Source organism: Protopterus annectens, chromosome 12.part0 (assembly GCF_019279795.1).
Source record: "Protopterus annectens isolate FY-2018-M chromosome 12.part0, PAN1.0, whole genome shotgun sequence".
Lineage (NCBI taxonomy): Eukaryota > Metazoa > Chordata > Ceratodontiformes > Protopteridae > Protopterus > Protopterus annectens.
In genome coordinates this window covers 1,495,774,381-1,495,791,226 of record NC_056746.1, presented here as the reverse complement: position 1 = coordinate 1,495,791,226, position 16,846 = coordinate 1,495,774,381, and the positions used below count along the sequence as shown (strand labels likewise).

Genomic DNA, 16,846 nt, shown 5'->3' with positions numbered 1-16,846 from the left:
GTTATTCCGCTCCACAAAGGAGGGGCCACAACTGACCCTGGTAACTTGGTAACTATCTCCCCATAAGCCTGACTAGCCTGGTCTGCAAGGCTATGGAGCGCATCACCATGGAACTCATTAACAAAGACATTGGGAACCTCCAAACACCTGACCCGACCCAGTTCAGCTTTAAGGGCAGATCTTGCCTACTAAACCTGGTTGACTTTTTCGAGACAGTCACCAAGGCCATAGATGAGGGGAAGGTAGTTCACACAGCCTACCTTGAACTCGCCAAGGCTTTTGACACCATTCCCCACTCTGAAATTATAGAAAAACTCACCAGCCTGAACATAAACCCCTACATCACGAGATGGGTTGCCAACTGGCTTACAGACAGAACTCACACTGTAAGAATAGCTTGCTCCAGCTCCGACTCTAAACGAGTCACAAGTGGTGTCCCACAAGGCTCGGTCTTGGGACCCCTACTGTTCAGCATATACTTCTCAGAAATACAGGCAAACACAGGAGGAGTATGGCTAACCAAGTTTGCCGATGACTGCAAACTGGGAGCCGTAATTGACTCTCCGGCTGACACAGACATTCTCCAAAAGGGCCTTACTGAGACGGACTCCTGGTGTCAAAGTCATGGTCTCAAGCTAAATTCCAAGAAATGCAAAGTCATCCCGTTTTGGAAAAACAAACGCCCATGAATTACCACATAGGGTGGCAGCCCCCTTAATACAGAAGAGGTAATAAGAGATCTGGGGACCCAGGTAGATAGTAATCTCTCCTTTGACAATCGTATTGCCAAAGTAGTTAGGAAATCCTTCTATGTAGCCCATCTAATTACTAAAGAGTTTGCATCTAGAAATAGAGGTTATAGTGCCCCTCTACTAGTCACTCATCAGACCCATCATAGAGTACAATGCCCCGTTTGGGATGTACCTCACAAGACATTTCCAACAGCTGGAAAGACCACATAAGTACCTCACTAAGAGGATTACTGGTCTCAAACATATGTCCTATGCAGCCCGACTGAAAAAACTCCAGCTGTACTCTGTGGCATATCGCTTACTCAGAGGTGATCTCTGCCTGACTTACAAAGCAATGTCCAGCTCAGAATTGATGGACATGCTCCATCTAAAGAAATCCAAATCACTGCGAGCCACTTGCTCTAGTGAGCTAAACCTCGCCACAACAATAAATAGAACATGCTGGAGGGATAGATTCCTGTCACAGAGACTCCCCATGTTTTGGAACAAAATTCCTAACTACATTAGGCAGAGCCCCTTACTAACACTCTTCAAGAGAAGCCTTGACGAGTGGATGGGTAACAGAAAATGCACCCCTGGGATCACTTCATTGGATCTTCTTGACAGAGGCTCAGTTAATCAATGGGGTGGCGAAAGCTGACACACACTGGCTAGGCTTATAAATGCCCTTGGCAGATACTACCTATGAACCTATGAAATCAACATACATGGCGGTTCTCTCAAAAAAAACTTGCCAAAACACCAGACTGCTACAACTGACACAGTCCCCACATCACCCATGACGCACAGCAACACCAGTGTCTCACCCTCCAAGCCCATAAAGGGTAACACTCAAAACAAATGTTCTTATCATTTGAGACTCGATAGTGAGACACACGGATGTGTGAACAAGGAGAAAGTCACTGTCAGCTGCCTGTCTAGAGCCAGGATTCATCAGATCACACATGCACTCTGGTCTCTCAGCAGCAAGTACCATTATGACGGTCATCGGTCATGATGGTGTGAACGACCTGAGATGTACCTCACTGGACTTGAATCATGGTTGAGCTCTCGAGTATGTGTCCCAAGCCGGTATGTTTCTAGCCTTGAGCTGCATACTACCCTCACCTAGAATGATGCAGCAGTACAAACAAAAAATGATTGCTTTTAATAATTGGCTTAGTTTTGGGTGCCATTCAAAGGGGATCCAGTTCTTGTCAGCCTGGGAAGCCATGGTGAACAAACTATGCTGCTTTGTCAGAGACTGTTCGTACCTGGCACCTCTAGGCTTTTTTCTGCTGGCAATGGCTCTTGCCTCCCCATCATGCCTTTTTTAGCCAAGATTTCAAACAACATTGGCTAATTTCAGATCGTAATCGGAACAAAGTAAGGGTCGTGCTGTTAAATGCTAGTAGCTTAAACCAAAGGCTGCACTCCCTAGAAGCACTTCTATCAGTAGAAGGTGTGGATGTTTGTGCAGTTACAGAAACTTGGTTCAAGGCCTCGGAGTACCCCAGCCTTGCAAGGCTACAATGCTTTCCACACCATTAAACTGCAGAATGAACATTTGAAAAGCAAAGGAGGCGGTGTTTCTACCTATATTAGAGATGCATTCACCTCCCGTCTAGTTGGAATAACTCCATGGAGTTATCTAGTCCAAGTCCAGATTACAGTGAGTAAGGCCCCCATTCAAGTCAAGGACAGTTGTAGATCCTCCTCCATGGGTCATGACATCCACCAACCTACTTGGCCAAACTGGAGACTATCCAAATTTTGCCGAACACTCTGGATTTCAATTATTCCACCATCAACTGGGAAACCTATGCTAGCCCCAACTCACTAGTGCAAAAGTTCCTTGACTTTGTTAATTCAAATGCCCTGGAACAAATTGTTCATACCCTGACAAGAGGAACAAACTTTCTAGGTTGGGTCCTCATTAACATGTCAAACAGATGCACTGCTGCAACTGTCGAACCCTCGTTTAGTTAAATCTGACTACAAAACAGTCACCTTTAAGCTGTAACGCCAGAACTCATAAAGGGTGAAATCAGACTAAAAAACATCAAGGCAAACTGTACTGTCCTAGGCGAAGGTAAAAATGCATTCCAAGCCCCACCCCAAGCTGGAAGTGGTAACTACACTAAAGCCCTCTACAATCACTTGCATAAGTGTATAAACTCTGCTGTAGCAGAAGAAAATCAAAGCTTGAACCCCATGTAAAAACAAGCTGCCATGTTGGATATCCAGCATCAACAAACTTCACAATAAATGCAAAACATTGCTGTCCAAGAAAGCAAAAGCAAGGCCCCAACAATGGAAAAGCACCCTCCTCAACAGGCAAATAAGACAACTTGTCATATCCTGTAAGGGCTCCTTTAAGAGGAACTTGTCAAATACAGCCAAGGATAACCATAAGGCCTTTTACAGCTACTTACAAAGCCTAAAAGGTAGGACCCAAGCATGTGTAGAACTAGTGACCAATTGTATCACACACACTGACCCAACAGATGTAGCAAACCTGCCAGTGGATAGGTGTGGCAAAATTATCTCTTTCTAACTTATCACAAACCTTCCCCTTAGCTCCCCCCCCCCACACTACATATCTGAAGAGCAGGTCCTCAAAGCCTTGTCCATGGCAAAAAGCACAGCCCCCCTGGGACCAGATTACATCCCAGGCTGTCTTCTAAACAGGCTAAAACATGAACTAGCATCACCATTAAGTACCCTTTTCAATCATAGTCTAACCACAGGCTTTGTTCCTGTGGAATGGAGAACAGCAACAGTTATTCCCCCTACACAAAGGTGGCCAAGAAACAGTCCAAGGGAATTACAGACCCATAGGTCTGACAAGCCTCATCTGTAAGGTCATGGAATGTATGCTTATGGACCTCATAAAGACATAGACAACCTCCAAACCCTGCATCCTACTCACTTTGGCTTCTTCAAGGGCAGATCTCCTACCTGTTAATTATGGTGGACTTTGAAAAATGTGAACAGGGCCATCGAGGGCAGATCTGTGCACACAGTATACCTCAACTTGGCAAAGGCTTTTGACACAATCCCACTTTCAGGCATTACCGATAGACTTGGCAAACTGAATGTAAACCCCTTCATTGTAAGATGGGTTGCCAACTGGCTCTCAAACCAGACACACACTGTGAGTGGGGGTACTCCACATCAACCAGCAGTCTTGTTACCAGCGAGGTGCCACAGGGGTCAGTGTCTGGTCCTCTTCTTTACTTCTCAGAAGTTCAGGTCAAAACTAAGGGGCTGTGGCTGACCAAGTCTGCAAATGACTGCCAGCTAAGTGCAATCATTGTATCCCCAAATGATGTCAGTATACTCCGAGAGGGTCTCATGCGGACCAGTGACTGGTATACTATTTACGGTCTAAAACTGAATGCAAAGAAATGCATAGGCATTCCCTTTGGCACAATGTCCCCTCACACTATCAAATCAACAACAATACCGTAAGTACCCACGAAGTCTTAAGGGACCTGGGATCACAGGTTGACTGCAACCTTAAATTCGACCACCATATGTGTTCTGTAGTAAGGAAGGCTTTCTAGGTAGCACACTTTATTAGGAAAGGCATCGCCTCAAGAGCAAAAAAAAAAGGTTATAACCTCCTCTATACTAGGCACTAATCCAGCCCATAATTGAGTATAATGCCTTGTTCTGCATGCACCGTACAAAGCACCTGTTGCAACTGGACAGACCTCAGAGGTTTCAAACAAAGAAGAACAAGGGGCTCCAGCATGTGCCTTATGAAGAACAAGGGGCTCCAGCATGTGCCTTACACAGACCAACTAAAGTCCCTTTCACTATACTCCGTATCATATAGACTTTGGGGAGACTTTTGTGCCTGGCTTACAGAGCAATCCAAGACCCAACCCTACTGAACTTGCTGCATATCAGTAAATCAGACAGGACTAGGGCTACCCATTCCAGTGACCTAAATATGGAATGCTGGAGGGACAGATTTATCTCCCAGTGACTGCCACATTTTTGGAACATGCTACCAATTCATGTGAAGCAGAGCACCTCCATGACACTGTTCAAGAGGAACCTGTACGAGTGGATGGGGCACCTAAAATTCATACCAGAGATAGCTGCCACAACCCTCCTGGACAGACAGTCATCATGAAATGCAATTTTTAGTATTGACTGGCATTTTCATGGTATTACATTGGTATGAAATGGCTAGACTTAAAATGACCTCCAGGTCAATAGCCTAGTAATCTCCTGTGATCCAGTGATGGATTAACGGTTAAGACTTGTTTTTCTGTGACCTTTTTTTTTTGAGATTTATAGTACATAGTTTGTAAAAAAAAAAAAAAAAAAAAAAAGTAAATAATTTTTTTGTGATTTCCCTGACTTTACAAAATTACACTAAGATTTAAGAAGTGCTCAGCTGTGTGTACAGTTTAGGTTCTGCTCATCTAGAGGCTAACTGATATCTGTGCTTTGTTTGGTCCAGGGTTATTCACAGAAGAAAGGAGGCTTGCTGTCCCCTCAGACATGGTCTTTGTAATCTTCCTCTCAAAACATGTCTTCTACTCCTTGGCAAGCTTCAGCTTCACCAAGCAGTAAAGTAAGGAAAAGGGAAGAGAAGTCTACTTCACTTCTTTTCTCCTTAAACTTTCAAAAGAAAAACTATCTGAAGAGAAAACACCAGAAAAGTCAGGAAAAAGGTCTCCGGATCCAATAGATCCTTCAGGTCCTGCACCTGAAACAGCAAGGAAGTCTGATCTACCAGTGATCATATCCGGCCTCCCTCTTCTTAAACCACATTCTCACCAGAGCCAGTAAGTCCTTAGCTTCATTCACCTGTTCTGCATGAGGGATGATACTCCAGGTGTCCATTGGTGGCATTATCACTGAGGTTGGCTCGGTCCCCCAGAAGCCATACTGAAATGGGCATCAATCGTATGAGGAACTTCTTAAGGAGATAAATCCAACTGGGAACCCTACTTGCTCCATCCCCACAAGGAGCTGTGGGTACAGGTCATTTACAACCCCCCTTCCCCTTTTTCTCTCTCGTACTAGCTGTCCTTTGGCTCGGGTCTCCATGGGTCTAACCCCTTCTGGCATCCCTTACTCTATTGGCTCCAATTCTTTCTGATTGAATCTCTGAGCCAAAGGATTGTTGCAGGGACTCCAGTTAGAGTGGACTCCAAAGTTTTCAAAGCCATCACTTTCTCTTTGGGCCTTTGTGTAGCTTGGGTCCAAGGTTTTCCTTGGAGCCTACCTCAGTTAGACCAGGGAAAGTTCCTGAGACTTTGGCTAGAGATACTTCCTCAGCTCCACTCACGCAGTTGACTGTTTAGACTTTTGAACTGACTGGGCCAAGGAGTCAGATACTACCCTCTATTTCGGATCAGTCTGAACTTCCAGTGGATCCTGTGAATTATTCCTCTCATTCTGATTGACCAGGACAGTCAGTTTACCTATAGGCTTGGAGGTTACTTGACACTCTTGTTCTTAGTCTGACTCTGACCCGTTTCTAGATGTCTCCCAGAAAACAGGTCATCGAAAACAGATGTGCAGACAGAAGTACGTACTCTTTTCCAGATTCTGTCACTGAAGACACAGATTTGGATGAAGATGTAGGTTCCCCAGGATCCCCCACTTGAAGTGGTTTCATTTGATGGCATCCTTAAATTGATTTAACGAGAGAGTGTTCCAGTGAAGCCCCTTCCTTTGATGAACCTGTGTTCCTTAAGGCATTTGGTACTGGCTCATCTGCATCCTGTGTGGTGATACCCGTGGATGCCCTCATAGATCTTGTGGTACAGCAGGTATGGAAGTATCTTTACATAGGGCAACCCTTCCCTAAAAAGCCTGAAAGAATTTGTGGTCCCAAATGACAGGAAACCTTGCACTAAAGGACCACCAGTAGATACCATGGTAGCAGCAGCAGCCATAAAAAAGGAACTGTATGAAGAGTTCTACTCATTCCCCTAACCTGAGTCAAGGACACTGGACAGATTTTGGAAATGGATGTAAGCTTCAGTGACTTTTGCACTGAGTGCTGAATTACCTTGCACATATCACTCTGTTTCAGAGGGACCTGAACAAGGAGCTTTCCTAGTCCACCTCAAGTAACTTACCAGTGGATACTCAAAAACAGTGGACACCCAACTGTCTACACTGCAATCCACTTTTAACGTGGCCATGCCCTTACCTTCTAATGTAGCAGATGGTACAGTTTGAGCAGCAGGCACCACATGTTGACATGCCTGGATATGTTCTTGCAATTTTGTGGAAAGCTTTAAGACATCTTCCCGTTTGATGGCTGCACTCTTTTTGGACCCGTAGTTAAAGAAATACTTAATAGGAGTGAACTTTAATGGTAAGATTCTGCGTGCTGTGGAATCTCCACCACTCGGAGGACCTCTTCTAGGAACCAGGGTAGCAGTAAGATGTGATTCAGAAAATCACAGGGTTATCACCTAAACACCTCTGGAGACAGACCCCCCTCAGTCAGGGGGGTTAACTCAATGGACGTCGCTCCTGGAGCAGAGGTGGACTGCATAATCAGGGTCTCCATGGTCCTTTCACAGAGAAACCCTGTTAGTGCTCCTGAAGGATTTCCAGATTACCACACTCTGGAGGTAGTCAGGGATGGAGGATGCTTAACTTTACCATCTCAAGTCTGGCAAAATATTACACTGGATTTCTGGGTGCTAAGGATGATCACCATTGGCTATACCATTCCCTTTTTGTACCCACCAAAAAATAATTTAAATGTCCCTGATGTTCTACCCAGCCAGTTGGAATTTGCAGCAGTAGAGGTTTTAAAGTTGCTAGAAAAGAGTCCGTCATCTAACCGATCCTCCCAGACCAGTTAAGTTCTGGAGTCTGTTCCAGGTTATTTTTGGTCCCAAATGAGACTGGGGGGACCTTGGGCAAATTTTGGACCTCTGCCATCTCAATCAGTTCATGAGACACAATGTTTTGGATGGTCATGGTAGAGTCCATATTATCTCTGCTGAGGAAGGATGATTGGATGTGCTCTCTAGAGCTCCAGGACACACCTACTGTCACAAAGATACAGACAGTCTGGGATATTTCTTTGTTTCCCATTGGAAGCCAGGCATTTTCAGGCAGAGCACTGCCCTTTGGTCTTACCACAGCCCCCCAGGTGTTTACAAAGATTATGGCAATGGTAGCTCATCTCCAACCGCATTGGATGTTGGCCTTTCTGCACCTAGACAATTGGCTTCTGAATGCTACTTCCAGGGATCTGTACAGGAGCTCCTACTCTGCTTTACGGACTACTGAGGATCATAGTAAATCAAAAACTCACCGGTCTCCCATGCAACAAATGGAGCTTGTATATAAACATATCCTATCAACATAATTCTTCAAATTGCCAAGCGTCCCTACAAATATAATGGCATCTCAGGTAATTCAGCATCCTGTTCCTCAAGCAAGGTTGATTCTTTATCTGTTAGGAGTGATGGCCTCTACTAACACACTAGTTCTACTGATGAGGTTCCACATGAGAGTATTATAGCGGACCATTTCAACCCAATGGTCTACACCTCCTCCATGTCAAAATTTGTCTCACACGAATTTGCAAAGCTTATATCAAATGGAGAATAACCTCCCCTTCAGTAATAGAAAGAAGACTTTTTTCCCCACCATTTCCCAGGGCCACAGTCACCACAGATGCTTCCCTTCTGGGGTGAGGGTGGGGACATTTCGAAGGGAAAATAGTTCCAGGTACTTGGTCACCCTTAGAAGCCAAACTTCACATCACTATCTTGGAGATGAGAGCAGTCCTCTTAGCATTGCAGGCTTTCCAAGACCTGCTCTTCAGAACAACAGCATGACGGTGGTCTGATACACCACTAAATGAGGGAACATGGTCATACCCACTTTGTCAGAAGGCCATGAAGTGTGTCAATGGGTGATGCCTTCCCATCATTTTCTGATGGCAATGCAGATGCTGGGGATGTCAAATGTGCTGACAGACAAATTTCAGCAGGTTGATATCTACTACCTCATGAGTAGTCCCTGAAACCAAGTAGTGGCAACAAGGATTTTCAGCCAGTGGGGCTAACCTTGCTGTGACCTCCTCCTCCTACTTGAGCAACAAGTGCAGCTGTTACTTTACCCTTATTCCTCCATAAGCATGGTCACCGAGGGATGCTGTAGTTCACATTTGGCCCTTGAGTTTCCTCTATGCCTTTCCCTGATTCCCGTCTTGACAAAATATATTCAGAAGGCCAAGAGGTGCAAGAACAGAGTGATTCTCGTTGTTTGGCTTCCTTTTGGCTTTGGCAGGTTTGGTTCCCCTTCATGTTTGTTTGTTTTTCTTTCGGCTTTTCCTGGTTAGGGGTTGCCACAGCAGAACTCCGGTCTGCTAATGATTGGCAGTAGATTTTTACGGTGCAGAGGTGCCAGCTCGACACCCAACCTTCAATGAACATCTTTCGAACGCTACTCGACTGTGGGGGAGGACATGCAGAGACTCCACACAGAAGGCGCTCCAGCCGAGAATCGAACAGGAGAACCTCTTGCTGTGAGGCGACAACGCTACCGCTGTACCACTGCTGGTTCCCCTTTATGTGACCTCATTTAATTCATCCTTTTTGGGTATTGGACCCAGCCCCAATGTACTAAGTCATCTTAAAATTGACTGCATGGTTACTTCCAATTCTGGCAATAACCAGAGGAGATGCCAAGTTTCCCTCACTGGTAGTACACATTTCCTCCTCCTCAAAAGTCTACCAAAAGGATTCATCAAAGCAAAATGAAAAAAAAAATCTATTTTGGCATCTTTGAGAGGATTAGATCCTTTTTCTGCCCATATCCCATTGATTTTAGATTTCCTAGCAAAACATTTTCCTAGCCAAACATTTTCAGAAAGGGTCTAGTTTTTCTGCTGTCAGTGCAGATGGCTACCATTTCAAAATTTCACATAGGGCATTATGACTTCTCTGTCTCTCAAAATTTCCAAAGACTTTCTCAAAAGTACTTTCTTGGTAAGATCCAGTTAAGGATACATTTCCCTCATGGGACATCATGCTTCAAACCCTTTGAACCATCACCCTTTGTAGATGTCAAATACCTGTCATAGAAGTCCATTTTTCTGGTTGCAACTACATCTGCTAAATGGATTTCTGAATTACAGATACTGTTGTGCAAACCACCATACCTCATTTTTCGTAAGGACAAAGTAAAGTTGAAGAAATCCTTCCTTCCTACCAAAGGTGACATCTAAAGTAAATTTTGATTGTTTACTAGCCTTTTTTTTATTTATTTTTTTTATTTATTTTTTTTACCAGATTCTCAAACAAAAGTGAATATTTTCTGCACACACTAGGATGTCCACATACTGCTCTGATTATACTTTATCATACCAAGGATATAAGAAAGTTACTTCAACTGTTTGTATCCTCTTCTGAAGCAAAATTGGGCAGAAGTGTATTAAAAGTCACAATTTCTAAATGCCTGACTTCATTGCCTTTGTTTATAAGGATCTTAGTTTACTTTTACACATGAAGCCAAAAACCCATGCCAGTAGAGCAACAACTACTTCTACAGCATTCATGAAGGGTATTCCCATTGATGACCTTTGTGCATCAGCAACATGATCTATGGTTCACACCTTTGTATCGCATTACAAATTTATATGCAGTCCAGAGCTCATTCATCCTTTAGTTCCACTATTCTCAGGACTGTCCTTCCTTGATATCACCCAGATGCTTTTTACAGCTTGGAATCGGTCCCAAACATTGAATCAGATGAAAATAAAACAATATCTGATACAAAAGTTATGTACTTACTGTAACAGTAGATTCATATGGTGTCATTTACATCCATTTCAACATCCTCCTTTCCAAGATTTTCATTGACATCTTCTGTTGACTGGCAGACCTCATCTAATACTTTGTCATACACATTTTCTGTGTACCTTATTGCATTATTAACATATTCAGCAACTGTGACACCTAAAGGTGTTTTTAGTTGTAGGATGGAGTCAGTCTTTTAAGTTAGCAGTCTCAGTCTAGGGTAACGTAGGGTAGAAGAGGGAATTATGGTAAGTGGAGGAGTCGGAGTCTCAGATCCACAGCTTTAGAAGTTGTCAGGGTCAGATCCATTTGGATTGGACAACCCAAGAACAGGACAAAAATGAGACAACCCAAGTCTCTCATTATGATAAGCTAATAACATTTGATGTTATGTGGTCCTATCTCGCCTACATTCCTTTCTCACGGGTTCGGAGCCAAGAATCTGCTCCGACTCGGCCAAATCTTTCTAGCACAAAGTCTCTAATTGGCTGGGCTAACCCGGTATACCAGGGTGCACCTCGCCCTAGCCCCAGATCTCGTTTGCCGCTTGTAGAGTTAGGACGTGGTCTCGCTTGGCTGTGGCCAAGTACCCTTTTAAAATACTTTTAGTATTTTAGCAGTCTCCTTTTGACAAAAACTATTTTCATAGCTATTCTTCATGCTTGAATAGTTATTGCGTGAGGTTGAGAGTTTAGTTGTTTGTGGTATTCCTCTGTTTCACGGGCTAGGCCCGTTTAAGTTAGAGGACTTAGTCCTCTCCTGTGTCCTCCTGGTTGTGATTTGCTGTGTTAGTGGTTAAAAAATTTGTTTTTAGGAAGCGTTTAAGTTAGAGTTTCCTTGTCCTGTCAAGTGTTTGACGGTCTTCCCGCCCTCCCTTAGTGTTTGACTCTTCGGTTGTGTGTGGCGCGGTTGCTTGTCATGTCGAAAGAACTGAAGGAACATAAACCCTCCGAGTTTAAGAAGTGTACTAAATTAAGAAGTGTACTAAATGTGGCCATAAAATGTCCATTACAGATGGGCACTCCATCTGTGTTTATTGTCTTGGTGCTATTCACTTGTAAGAGTCCTGCAGTTTCTGTCATGTTTTTAGCCCTAGGGTACTGCAGGAATGTAAAAAACTGATTTTGAAGGGTCTGATCAAGCCCTCCTTTGAAGAGGCCTTGGAGTCGTCCCCGCCTTCTAGTACCAAGTCTAAGCCTCCTAAGGCCAAGAAAAGATCTCAGGCTCCGTCTGCTTCTTTGGAGCCATCGGAGAAGGTTTGTAAATTGGATACTTCCTCCTCGGCTCCACTGTCCTAGGGGCCTAAGGCGAAGGTCTCGGAAATGGACACTACATCCTCGGCTCCATTACCCTCTGGGCCGAAGGAGAAGGACTCTGATATGGATACTACCTCCTCGGCTCCATTGTCCTTGGGGCCGCAGGAGGTATCTGTTGTACTGGGGTCGACCTCGGCTCCGATATTATTGGAACCTCTTCGGAGCAGGTCACTCAGTGTCAGGCATGAGTCTCCAGTCGGGAGATCTAGATCTCCTATTTCTTCCAAATCCTCTAGGCTGTCTGATTTGGATGTGGATAGGGTGGTTCAGAGGCTCCTACAGTCGCTGGTGTTAGCAAAACTTTTGCTCTGACCCATCCAGCTCTGGAGCCGGTTCCCATGCTTGTATCGATGATTCCTCCTCCGAACACCCATGTGTCATTGGAGCCAGTGCCCCGCGCCGAGTGATGTTCTGGTGTCGGCTCCGATACCCCGGGCGAGTCTATTGGAGCTGGCTTCGGCTCCGTCCTCTGGTTTCGGCACTCAGGTTTCCTCAGTCGGACCCGAGGGGGATGTCTCAGGACTCCTGTTGGTTCCGAGCCTCCCTCTCGGTACTTTGGCTCGGGGAATCTAGACTCCGATCGTGCTCTGGGAGACTGGTCGGTCCTCTGATCTGGGGGGACCAGCCTTTCAGGCCATGAGCCTGAAGGTCTGGGGATACCCCCTTGAGCGGCCCCCTACTTTCTTAGGGCCCCTCAGTCGGTGCCTGAGGTGCCACCCAGTAAGAAGTCGTTCAAGAGGAAGCACATAGACTCCCAGGACAAGTCACTCGCGTCCGATACCAACCTCGAGGAATCAGAGGGGTCCCCCAGGTCGTCCTCCGATGATCTCTTTCTCCGACATCCTGGAGATTTTGAGACAGAGGCGACTGGCCCTCCAAGACCCCCCTCTGAGGAGGAGTCGGTATTCCTCAAGGCCTTCGAAGCTCAACCCTCCGCCTCCTGGGTGTCTCCACCCTTCGACGAGCTCCTGGACTTGATTTCTCGAAGGGTGTGGGAGAACCCCGATTCCGTGGAACCGATGCCCAGACGTCCAAACAAGTTCTTGTCTGCTCCCCCGGGCAAAGAGTTTCTTAACAAAGGGGTTTCGGTAGATGCCTTGGTGGTGCCGGCTGCTACTCAGTAGGAAGTTGTAGAGGCTTCTTCTTCAGTCCACCCTCCTAACAAGGAGTCCAGGAGTATGGACCGGTATGGGAAGCGTACCCTGTCTTCGGCGACCTTCACCTTACGGTCGTTGAATTACCTCTGTCATTTCACTCTGCTCCAAAGAGATCTCCTGAAGGAGCTAGGAGATACTCTGACGGGTAACATGCCTGAGGCGGTAGCGCCGACTGTTAACGCCCAGTTGTCTACCCTAGGGTCCATTGTCAACTCATCCATGAGGCTAATATCTTATGCAGCCGAAGGGACGAGTAGGGCAGCTAGCTCAGGCGTAGCTCTCAGAAGCTCTCAGAAGGCAAGCCTGGATGCGCCTGTGGCATTTCACGGAAGCCTTTAAGTCTTCCTTCACTGACTCCCCTTTTGATGGGTCCTCTCTCTTCGGACCCAAAGTGCAGGACACTCTCACCAGATGCGAACAGGAGGGAAAGACCCTATCTGCCGTAGGGGCCCGTTTTTCTCTCCCTTCTAGGTCTTATCCCAAGGCTCAGAGGAGGGAAAATGTGGTTCAAAAAGTCTCAGAAGTCCTTTCCCATGGCTCAAGGTGAGTCCCCCTCCAGAGGCAGGGGGGGGGGGATTATTCTGGAAGACGCCGTCCTAGAGGCAGAGGGGGCCCCCGCAACCCGGGAGACCCTAATTCCTTTCATGGCTCTTTCTTCCAGCGTTCCTGAGGTGTTGCCCGACTGTGCTATTCCAGAGCCAGTCGGGGGCTGAATTTCGTTGCATCCGGAAGCCTGGGAGAGCATCACCCAGGATCGTTGGGTGCTTCGAATAGTTACCGGAGGTTACACTATTCCTTTTGCGTCGACGCCCCCTCCAGTCAGAAGGATCCCGGACGTCCCACCCAGTCAACGGGATCAAGCAGCACTAGAAGTGGCAAAGCTGCTAGAAAAGGGAGTCATCCAACCAGTACCCTCAGACCATGTCGGATCAGGAACTTACTCACGACTCTTTTTTGGTGCCAAAAAGAACAGGGGACCTGAGACCCATTCTGGATCTCAGTCGACTGAATCGTTACGTTCTGAAGTCCAAGTTCCGAAAGGTCACACTTCAGTCCATTTTTCCACTGCTGGAGAAAGGAGTATGGATGTGCTCCATCGATCTCAAGGATGCCTACTACCACATCAAAATGGAAAAGGCATCCAGGAGTCATTTACGCTTCCGGCTAGGAGCCAGTCATTTCCAGATGTCCTTCAAGGATGCATCTGCAGTCATCACATATGGGTTGCCCTGCCTCAGGCAGCACTTCGGTCGGCCGGATTCCAAAGTCTGGGTCCGGCGTCGGCTGATGTCGCACTTTCCCCGACGTCAGAGCGCCTGGGGTATAAAAGTATCAGCCGATGCCATCTTCCTCAGTCTTTCTTGCCGCGTGGTGCCCGAAGCAGAAGCAGTTCGCAAGTGCCGGTCGGCCAGCTCCTGTGATTCAGCTACCGAAGACTTCGAAAAAGCTAAGTACCCCATTGGGGACTCTTTCTTGCCTCAGCCGATGTCAGATAAAGTTAATAATTGTTTAACTTGTGGGAAACAAATACCTCATAAGGATTTCCACTCTTACTGCCTCCCTTGCCTAGGCCCAGACCACGACGTCTCGGCCTGTTCAGCCTGTGCTTCCTTCAACCGACAAACTCTTAGACGTCTGTCAGAGTTTGCAGAGGAATTCTTTGGGGCTAGTTTTGCTTACAAGATGCCGTCGGAGACTCCGACTTCGCTTTTAGTTAAAAAGCGGAAGGACAAGGACCGACACACGCGGGCCGCGGTTTCGGCTGAAACCACGGTCAGGCCTACCGCGAGTGTCTCGGTCTCGGCTGAAACCGAGTCCTTGGTACTTCCTATTACCGAAACCGCATAACTGACTACCTCGGCCCCGGAGGCCCCGGCCGAGTCGGTTATTGAATTACCTATTGAAACCGGTGTCCAGGAACCTTCCGACACCATTCCTTTAGATAAGTCTACTCCTGCACGTGGTGCAGCCAGACCCCCTGCATCCATGTCCATTAAGGCTTTTTCTAGGGCTAAAGCTGCTAAAATTACTAAAGCTTTGCCTCCCAAGGTTTCCTCTCAGAGACCTTCTACTGGCTCACAGATTCTTAGTCTAGCAGAGGATCTTATCTCATTAATTAGAGGTTCTCAACCTCATCCGGACAGAGGCTCTCAACCACCTCCAGACAAAAGGCCCAGGGTTGAGCCCTCTGACCACCACTCCACAGATGAGTCCACTGATGGCTCTGCTCTGTCAGACCCCCAGGAGGAGGCTTATTCGGCCTACGAGGATTCTGATGCTGAAGAATCTATTCCCTCGGCCTCCCCTCCTGAAGAGTTTTCCTTTGGAGAGACACTACACTCTATGAGAGAACATTTTCAATGGCAGGGTCAGGAATTCTCTGATTCTAGAAAGAGATTAAGGACCTTTTTACATTTACCTCAGCATAGGCCTTTAGCTATACCTCCTGTTTTGAATGTTATTGATGATGTGTACTCTGATGCTAGTACAGCGCCTGACTCTCTCCCTCCGGCACCTGCCAAACCTGATAGGTACTACAGGGTCCCAGATTCACATCTACACCTGTACAAGGCCCACTCTGCTGATCCAGAAACTATTTCCCAGGGTCCAAAAGGGGTTGCAGCTGCCACTGCTAAAAATCCTCTACCCTCTGAAAGGGAGTCCAGAGCTTTAGAGAGATGGGGTAAGAAAGTGTATACTTCTGCAACTCTTTCCATGAGGGCATTAAATTGTCAGTTTCATATGATACAGTACCAAGAGTATTTGTTAGATGAATTGCATAAGAATCTGTCCTCTTCTGAACCCCTTGATCGCAAATCCCTTCAGGATCTGGTGCATTAACTCCCAGCAGGTTAGTAACCATTGCTTGCAGTGTGGTTATGATGCATTGGAAGCTTCATGTAGGTCAGCTATGACAGGTGCAGTTATACTTAGGCATGCCTGGCTGAAGGAACAATCTCTACCAGACCATGTTAAAGCTAAGCTTTTGGATGCTCCTATGGAAAAGCAAAAATTATTTGGTTCCATGGCTCAAGAGGTCTTAAAGCAATTTGAAGAAAAGGCAAAATCTGTGCAAACAGTCAAAGACTTTCTGCAAGTCCAACCACCGAGATTCAGCAGAAATTGGCCTACTAAGAATTGGTCCTTTCCGGACTCAGACAGATCTCAGAGAGGCAGGAATAGGCGTGCCAGAGGTTGAGGGCAAGCTAGAGGCTCCTACGGAGGCTGTCAGTGGCAGCCTCCCAACCAGAGAGGTAGTGCAGGAACCACAACTGCTACACCAGGACAGACTCAATGACTTTATTTTGACTCCGCCGACCACGGCTCAATTAGAAGCACCTTTGGGCGGAAACTCACTTTATTTTCAAAAAATTGGCACAGCATTACAAGGGACTCATGGACACTGCAAATAATAGACAAAGGATACAGGTTCCATTTCCACACATTGCCAAAAAGAAAAGGAATGCCAGACCTGCCACCGAATCAGAGGGCAGAGGCTTTGAAGCAAATTACCAAATTAATACAAATGAAAGCCATAGAAAAGGTACCTCTTTCAGAACAAGGCCAAGGATTTTACTCCAGATTATTCCTTGTTCCAAGAAAAGAAAATCAATGGAGGCCTATTCTCTACTTGTCCGCACTGAATACTTTCCTCATTGTGCCAAAATTCAAAATGCTGACTCTACAGCAACTCCTTCCCATGCTGGGCAAGGGGTCTTGGCTGGTGACTCTAGACCTCAAGGAGGCATACCTGCATGTCCCTATTCGACAAAGTTGCAGAAGACACCTCAGATTTCTTGCAGGGTCAGAGCATTATCAATTCTCAGCATTGCCCT

The 16,846-nt window shown here is 46.2% G+C and overlaps 1 protein-coding gene across 1 annotated transcript in view; it reads left to right on the top strand.

Moving 5' to 3' along the window:
* The window catches only part of LOC122817254 (cytochrome c oxidase assembly protein COX11, mitochondrial), a 255,490-nt gene that overhangs the window by 150,525 nt on the left and 88,119 nt on the right, over positions 1 to 16,846 (top strand). The window lies entirely within an intron of this gene.